Here is a 9,422-nt window from a genome sequence, read left to right as displayed (position 1 = left end):
ACAACACGACGGGTGCCAAATTTGGAGCAGGATCTGCTTACCCTTCGGAGCACCTAATATCACACCCATTTTTTTATGAGGTTCGTGTTGCTTAGTCTTTAGTTTTCTATATTGTGTCTTGTAAACTATTATGTGTCTGTTAGTCTTTTGTTTTTTAGTTTTTTTTCAGTTTATTTTCAGTCAATGAATTTGGCTGTCCCTTTGGTATCATCGCCTCTCCTTTCACTGTAATGTTTATAGTAATTTCAATGACGTCCATATGCACATAGGACACAAGTTCCTTGAAGTTTAATACTCATATAACGGAGTTTCGTAGAGCTGTTAGAAAGCTAAATCCAGGTCAAACTCTTGATGATGGTTTTAAACAACCCTTTCTCACAGTATAAAACTAGAACCGGATCTATTGTGAGGAAAACTTTGTCATGATGTTCGGCGCCTATACATAGAAATGGCTACGTTCAAAGCCCGTTGTAGTTTAAAAGACGATAGTTGATTGCCAGTGTTTAAGTAAATGATCAGGTTAAATTACATAGTACAGCAGATTAGGCGTCTCATTTTACAAATACATCCAGAGCAAATAAAGTTATTTTATTTACAGCATGTAAACTTAACAATTTATTGTCAAACCCTATTATTTTATAATAAAGAGGAAAATCTAGAATGTAAAATGTGCTGGTTAGAAAGGCCAAACAATCTCCTTGTTTTGTAATCCTGCTATTTAAATTGACAGTATTGATATGTGTAAGTTATATACGTGAGACTAACGCCTTGTCGATCAAACAAAGTCAGTCTATGGTTGAATAAGGAGAAACAACCAAAGACAAAAATACTAAAAATCACTGTATTTTGCGAGTCATTCAAGAGATGGAAATATCGCTCAGTGAATTGGTACAATCTGTCTTAGAAAGTTCTGTCAAACTGTCTAGATAATTTGTCGTCTCGAACAGATGCTCAATCTGTAGGGTATTCTTTTATTTTGGTGACTCTGCACATTCTGAATATTGGACACGATGGACAAATAATAACAATTTGTTGGACATTGATAATAGCTTAACCCCGAGTTCAAGATGAATCAAATGTTCCTGGGAACTGGCGAGATTTTTGCGTGCAGAAAATAAGTTATTTTTTTCCCTGACAAAATAATACAAGCTGGTATAGTAACTGAAAAGAACAACCCCATTGCAAATACTGCAGAGCATAGCTACAGTGTATGCATTATTGATCTTATGTTCACATGAGAGGGCAGATACCAGAGTGTTGAATTTGCCTAAGATACTCCACAGACAAAATCACAACAAAATATTGATCAAAACACTTGATACAGATGTTGTATCGCCTGTGTCTTGTTTCAACAGACTGCAGATAGAACAATTGTTGAAAGGGTTTGTAACTAGTTTATTGAAATCAGAAGTATAACAATGCATTTATTTTAATATGAAGTCAAAAAATTCACCGGTTATGACAGACAGTATCGACTTTTTCTTGAAAGGATAAGATATCAGCTTGGGACAAATGGTCCGTATGGAATAACTAGCAGATTCATTTTGGCAAATTATTGATAATCCAAATGAAGTGGCAATATCATAAACAATTAAAAGTCGTAGAACGGTTAGTTACAGTCAGGATTATACTTCGTCAAAATTATGTCCCCATTACGCCAGTTCATTTTCACAATCGTAGGAATGGAAGCCATTGTAGGGATGACGCGCTGCCAATTTTGCTCTTGAAAACCGATAAATTTATCCACATAGCACCATTACGATCCTTATATGTCAGTTGTATTTTAAAAGACAAATGTATCTACTAGCTAATGAGCATCAGTTAATGATCTTGTATGCATTGATTCAACTTAAAACTATTAGTACGGCGGCTTTGTGAAAAATTGTGCGCAAGCTGCTACAAGCATGAAATTTGACATAGACCTTCCTCAACTATTACTCTTTTATTTTAGATAGGGAGGCATTTGAAAAAAATGTCGCACTTCTGGTAAAATCTAAAATGGCGGACTTCGTACTTAAATCAGCCCAATATCGAAGGCTACTATGTGAAAGGGTGTTATAATCATGCTACTATCATAATATTTGGTACACACCTTTGTTTTTTACTACTTTTGGATATTTATATAGATAAGATGTCTTCAAAAACCCTACTTCCGGTAAAATTTAATATGGCGGACATTGTACTAAAATAAGCTTATTTTTTAGGGAGGGTAATTGAAATATGTTTAAACATATTGTGCCTTTCATTACATTGTGCAGGAACCTTTCTTTGGTGCTTCTCATGGATAAGACATATTTCTTTAAAACCCTTACTTCCGGTAATATCCAAAATGGCGGACATAGAAATATCAATTTTTTATTCATATATTCAACTTTTTTCAAAATGTAAAGAAAATGTTGTTTTTTGTGCTGGTCATTAAATTTTTGGCTTTAAGTTAAACCACTTATTGTTTATGTTGTAAATGTTTAAATACAAAGTTAACACTTCTGGTAAAAAAAAAATTGGCGTAAATTTCAAAGATGAGTCCTCAATCAATATCTTCGATGTAGAGTTTTGGATAGATTGATTAAATTAGATACAATCAATAAAGTACTAAAACATTTTAAAAACTACTACTACTATTCGGCCAAAAACACATGTTTATTCACGATCACCACCACATGCACACAAGGCAGTCTACGGGAGACCCTATTTTTCCACATTAAAGGGCAATTACACTATTGTTTATACGCATCGCTCTCGGCGCCGCTATAGTGTCGTGGCCGTATTATGACGTCGCCGTTTTCGATTCCGGGTAGTGGTTGCTAATTTCTAAAATGGCGGCCCACTCGAAGGGACGTTTCACTAAAGCAGAAGAAAGCAAACCACGTTTTGATTTAAGTGCAACAATGAAAATACTACTTGAAATGGAAGGCCGTACGGTGACCTATAGTTGTTAATGTCTGTGTCATTTTGGTCTCTTGTGGACAGTTGTCTCATTGGCAATCATACCACATCTTCTTTTTTTATACAATCCCAATGTATGGCAACCAAAATAGCCGATAGTGGTCTTGATATGAATTACCGTCCGCTCAACTCATTTTTGTGTAAAAAAACAAGAATGTGTCCATAGTACACGGATGCCCCACTCGCACTTTCATTTTCTATGTTCAGTGGACCGTGAAATTGGGGTCAAAATTATAATTTGGAATTATAATTAGAAAGATCATATCATAGGGAACATGTGTACTAAGTTTCAAGTTGGTGTAACTTTAACTTCATCAAAAACTACCTTACCAAAAGCTTTAACCTGAACTTCGCACTATCATTTTCTATGTTCAGTGGACCATGAAATTGGGGTCAAAACTATAATTTGGCAATTAAATTAGAAAGATCATATCATGGGGAACATGTGTACTAAGTTTCAAGTTGGTGTAACTTTAACTTCATCAAAAACTACCTTGACCAAAAGCTTTAACCTGAACTTCGCACTATCATTTTCTATGTTCAGTGGACCATGAAATTGGGGTCAAAACTATAATTTGGCAATTAAATTAGAAAGATCATATCATGGGGAACATGTGTACTAAGTTTCAAGTTGATTGGACTTCAACTTCTTCAAAAACTACCTTGATCAAAAACTTTAACCTGAAGCGAACGGACGGACGGACGCACAGACGAACGGAGGCACAGACCAGAAAACATAATGCCCCTCTACTATCGTAGGTGGGGCATACAAACTGTTTTTACCCCTATGTTCTATTTTTAGCCATGGTGGCCATCTTGGTTGGTTGGCCGGGTCACCGGACACAATTTTAAAACTAGATACCCCAATGATGATTGTTGCCAAGTTTGGTTCAATTTGGCCCAGTAGTTTCAGAGGAGAAGATTTTTGTAAAAGATAACTAAGATTTACGGAACATGGTGAAAAATTGACTATAAAGGGCCATAACTCCTAAAGGGGTCAACTGACCATTTCGGTCATGTTGACTTATTTGTAAATCTTACTTTGCTGAACATTTTTGCTGTTTACAGTTTATCTCTATCTATAAAAGTATTCATGATAATAACCAAAAACAGCAAAGTTTCCTTAAACTTACCAATTCAGGGGCAGCAACCTAACAACGGGTTGTCCGATTCATCTGAAAATTTCAGGGCAGATAGATCTTGACCTGATACACAATTTTACACCATGTCAGATTTGCTCTAAATGCTTTGGTTTTTGAGTTATAAGCTAAAAACTGCATTTTACCCCTATGTTCTATTTTTAGCCATGGCGGCCATGTTTTTTGATGAAATGGGAATTAAAACACAAACTTTATTCTAGATACCCTAGGAATCAATCAGATGAAGTTTGGTTTGAATTGGTTCAGTAGTTTCAGAGGAGAAGATCTTTGAAATAGTTTACGACGACGACGGACGGACGACGACGACGGACGGACGACGACGACGGACGAACGAAGACGGACGACGACGACGGACGAACGACGACGGACGCCTAGTGATGGCAAAAGCTCACATTTCCTTTTGGAAAGGTGAGCTAAAAATGTCTACATTTAAGATTTGAGATATCTCCCTTTATCTGTGTATAATTTGTAAAATGCATCATTTTTGCATACAATAAAATGTGTTTATGTTTTTATATTACTGTGTTGCTTAAAATTTAAAGTATCACACTTAATCAATTATATCTTTTACAGCTAATTTCCTACTGCTTGTAAAGTAAAATTTTGGTTGTCTTGCTTGCTTTGTTTGTTACTAAAGCTTTGTTATTAAGATTGCCATCTCCAAACAACATATATAATCATAGCTGCATATATTATATTTAAAACTGATTGAGCGTTATTCCAATTACAACTGTACAATATACAAACAAAGCAAGCAAAGTCTTGCTCTACATGCATTAGGAAATTAGCTTTAAATGATTTCTATAGTGCATTCTACTTTTTTCATTTCTTTTGTATAGGACAGAGGGTCTCATAAAAACAAACTTGGGGCCCTTTATAGCTTGTTGTTCGGTGTGAGCTAAGGCTCCGTGTTGAAGGCCGTACTTTAACCTATAATGGTTTACTTTTTAAATTGTTATTGGTATGGAGAGTTGTCTCATTGGCACTCACACCACATCTTCCTATATCTATTAGATGTGTCATAGCAAATCTGTTTACACATAGATAAATAAAATGGTATACCCTGTATTTATCATACTTTTCAATAACATATTGTTAAATAAATGAAAGTCCACGTTCCTAAACTATTGAAAACAGTCGTTTTGTTTTGAAAATGATATATTGGTGTTAATTAGATACACTCTTTTGGGCTGATGCCCTTAAAGTGTATCTAATACTAACAAATGGGGTATCATATTATAAACCAAGAAGATGTGGTATGATTGCCAACTCTTTACAAAAGACCAAATGACATAGAACTTAACCACTGTAGGCCACTGTACAGACTTCTACAATGAGTAAAGACCATACCACTTGTTTACTCTTGCATATGTAAATTAAATAAATGGAGAATGAGTTCCATGGTACAGAGATGACAACCCACCTACATATTACATTATAAAGGGGCATAACTTTAGAATGATAACAATAATGTGTCCAAAGTACACGGATGCCCCATTCTAATTATCATTTTCCATGTTCAATGGACCGTGAAATTGGGTAAAAAAAATCTAATTCGGCCTTAAAAGTAAAAAGATCAACTAATAAAGTACATGTGTACTAAGTTTCAAGTTGATTGGACTTCAGCTTCATCAAAAACTACCTTGACCAAAAGCTTTAACCTGAAACTCATACTTTTAATTTCTATGTTCAGTGGACCATGAAAATGGTGTCAAAAGTCTAATTTTGTTTTAAAATAAGAAATATCATATCATAAGGAACATGTGTACTAAGTTTCAAGTTGATTTGACTTCAGCTTCATCAAAAACTACCTTGACCAAAACCTTTAACCTGAAGTGGGACGAACGGACGGACGGACGCACAGACGGACGCACGGACGAAAAGAGGCACAGACCAGAAAACATAATGCCCCTCTACTATCGTAGGTGGGGCATAAAAACCTTTAAGTTTACTGTAAAGTTTATATAATTTTAAATAAAATATTTATTGATCTCGCAGATTTCTTAGTTGTATGAAAACATATTGTATAACAAAAGAGATATGCAAACTTTTTGTCGATCAGTTCAATATAATCAACACGTAAATTGGCGAATATCAAATCCGTCCGGTCTTACTATAAAGTTTAAATTTTCATATAATATAACTATTAATCTGGCAGATTTCTTAGTGATATGAAAAAATATTGTAAATCAAAAGAGACATTAACACTTTGTGTCGATGTAAATCGTACATAAAGTGAAATCCGTCTGGTCATTTTTTTTTTGCTCAAAAATAATTTTTAAACTATTGTTGTTAGATTTTCATAAAAAATAGTTTTGTCAAATATTAAAATAATCTATCAAATAACAAGAAAGTTCCGGTGAATATCCTGTCACAATCCGGGCAATCGTCCTGTCATTAGTGTAACCCAGCTGTTGGCAGCGTATCGTCGCGATGCGGTTTGTGGGATTCAGCGTATATTTTCCGGAAAAAAATTACAATATAGTATTACCAAGAGAAACAGCATGTAAGCGTACAGCTTCCAGAACTTGTAGTTTTCTGTCCAGCATAGGGACGTAAACAAGAACAAGGAGTTTCTGTCGACTGTAAGTTTTCTCATATCACATGAAACGTCATGACTATATATTCTTCCATACTACATGTTTAAACAATTCATCAAAACTTAATTTCACATTTGTATTTATCCGGCTCAGCCGGTCGGATTATTCAAAGCAGGGTCAAAATTCATAAGTCAATATGTTCTAGTTCTGAATATGTATTTAACTTGCCACTGGCCGTTTATGTGTTTTAAATATTATTTATTTCACATGTGACGACAGAAATTATCCAAGTGTCATCCATCTTTCCTAAAACATTTCTTTGGTATCTTACGTCTCTCTTTCCCTCTTTTTTACTGTATCTTTTGTGGAGGTGGAGCACAAATACATGAACACGAGTGATTTGTAGAGTAGTCATATATTTGTTGAAATATCAAAAGCTATTAAGAATAACGCCAGTTAAAAATCACTGTAAGAAGTATTCAAAATTTTACATCGGTTGCTTGCTTTCGAAATCAATGAAAATTTAGCACCGTATTATAAAATAAATCATACCCAAACTTTCTTTAGTGCTTTGTAAAGGCTTACATTTAACTGTACGACCAGCATATTAAAACATACGTTATAGCAATATGGGAATTTCAAACACTATGTCTAGTTATTTTGGTCCTATTGATGATCACAACAACAAAAGTTCCACACTGTATATTTGGCTTTACAAGTCACCGACAAGAGAAATATTTAACACACAAATACATGTATTTATGTAGAGTAACATATCTTTCAGAGTGCTAAACTGTAACCATCACACCAGGGTCCGTTTTGTCAGAGAGTATTCAACTAATATAGAAAAATGTTTTTGTCACTGAAGTATTTGCAAAAATAAAGAAAAAGACGGGGAAAAACAAAACAAAAACTAGTAGTTCAGATGTAGGTGCGTGTTCAGATCTCTCAATGTGATCACTTGCCTTTCAAAAAACAGTGACATTTAGAGATTGTCGGAATCCGATCATGACTGAAAAGGACAACAATTTTTGTCGAGCCTTCGACTTTAGTCGAAAAAGGGAGACATAGCGATCCTACATTCTGTCGGCGTCGACGTCCACAAATATTCACTCTGTGGTTAAAAGTTTTTGAAATTTGAATAACTTTCTTAAACTATTCTGGATTTCTACCAAACTTGGACAGAAGCTTGTTTATGATCATAAGATAAGATGAGATAAGCTATTTTTATTCCAATTAAAGGGCCCATGAAGAGCAAAGCAATTTATTACAATGATTTTTATAATTGTTACAATAATGAAACAATAATGACACAAATCATAAACATGAATTTAACTATTTCTTAGATGTTAATCTACAACCAGATCAGAGCCATATAAATTAAAAAGGCATAACAATATATTGATCATAAGATAGTATCCAGAAGTAAATTTTGAAAAAAGAATATCCATTTTTTCCGTATTTTACTTATAAATAGACTTAGGTTTTCTGGAAGGATACAATACATACACTCTGTGATTAAAGTTTTTTGTAAATTTTAGTAACTTTCTTATACTATTCTGGATTTGTACCAAGCTTGGACTGAAGCTTGTTTATGATTAAAAGCTAGTATCTAGAAGGAAATTTTGTTAAAATTTTGTACCTGTTTATCCGTATTTTACTTATAAATGACCTTAGTTTTTCTTCCAGTTAATAATACATACGGTCTACAGTTAAAGTTTTAAAAACATTTATTAGATTCATAAACTAATGTTGTTCTACAGTTAAAATAGAGGTTGATTATATGGAATCATGGAACTTTTATAAAATCTAAAAGATTTGATCTGAAACATTACTAATTTAGGCTTTTTTAAAATCTAAAATATTGAATATTCCTTTTTTGTGTTACTTTGTCTATTTAAGTTTACTCTTAAGCTTCCTTGTAAGATATGTGTCTGATAATTAACTAACTTAAGTTTTTTAAGGGGGGTAAAAATTAATAGTTATTTAGACATTGCACCCGGGGTCTTTTGCCTCAGACTGCTTTGATACTGCTATCCTTTTGTGTAATAATGTTCTTCCACAATGGAGGTCATAGCATAGTTTTCTGCTTATTTTTTCTATCTCTGTTGAAATTTCTTCGTTGAGAATTGGAATATTTTCCCGTTCTTTGGTTGAGTCAATAATTACTTGTATTAATAGCTCTTTGTTTCCAGCGAAGTGTTCTTGCCAATTATTCTGGCCTATATTGCATATTATCGCTTGTTTCAGTGCAGGAAACACATTTTGACGTTTTTCATTTAATGATGGGCATCATAGTATGAAATGCTTTAAGTCTTCCTGTTCTATTTGACAAAGCAGGCATTTTTGATCATCACTATTTCCATTAAACCTTTGAGCATGTTCTTGTAATAGGTATGTTCCTGTCAGTAACCTAGCTTTAATATTCGCTTTTTTGACCTCGTATGTTACTGGAGGTAATGTTTTCCATACCAGATGGACTTCATGTATCTTAAGCATTTGGATGTTACAATGTTTCAGTGTAGATTTTTCTTCCATTTCTTTTTGTTAGAGATTTGTCCATTTCTCAGCAATGCTCCTGTTAGTATCTTTTTTCCACTGAATTTTTGAGGGCAGATGTTCTTTGAATTCTGCTATTGATGGCAGATTGTAGAAATTCAGGATTTCTTGTGCTCTTGAAAAGAAGCTGTCAGCGTTCCCTGCATTTATGGTCATCTGTCGTTCCATTACATTTTTCAGTTTTGTGTTTTCTGATGCTAATATGGAATACAAGAGA

This window comes from Mytilus edulis, chromosome 6 (assembly GCF_963676685.1).
Source record: "Mytilus edulis chromosome 6, xbMytEdul2.2, whole genome shotgun sequence".
NCBI lineage: Eukaryota > Metazoa > Mollusca > Bivalvia > Mytilida > Mytilidae > Mytilus > Mytilus edulis.
Note: the sequence above shows the minus strand (reverse complement) of the source record.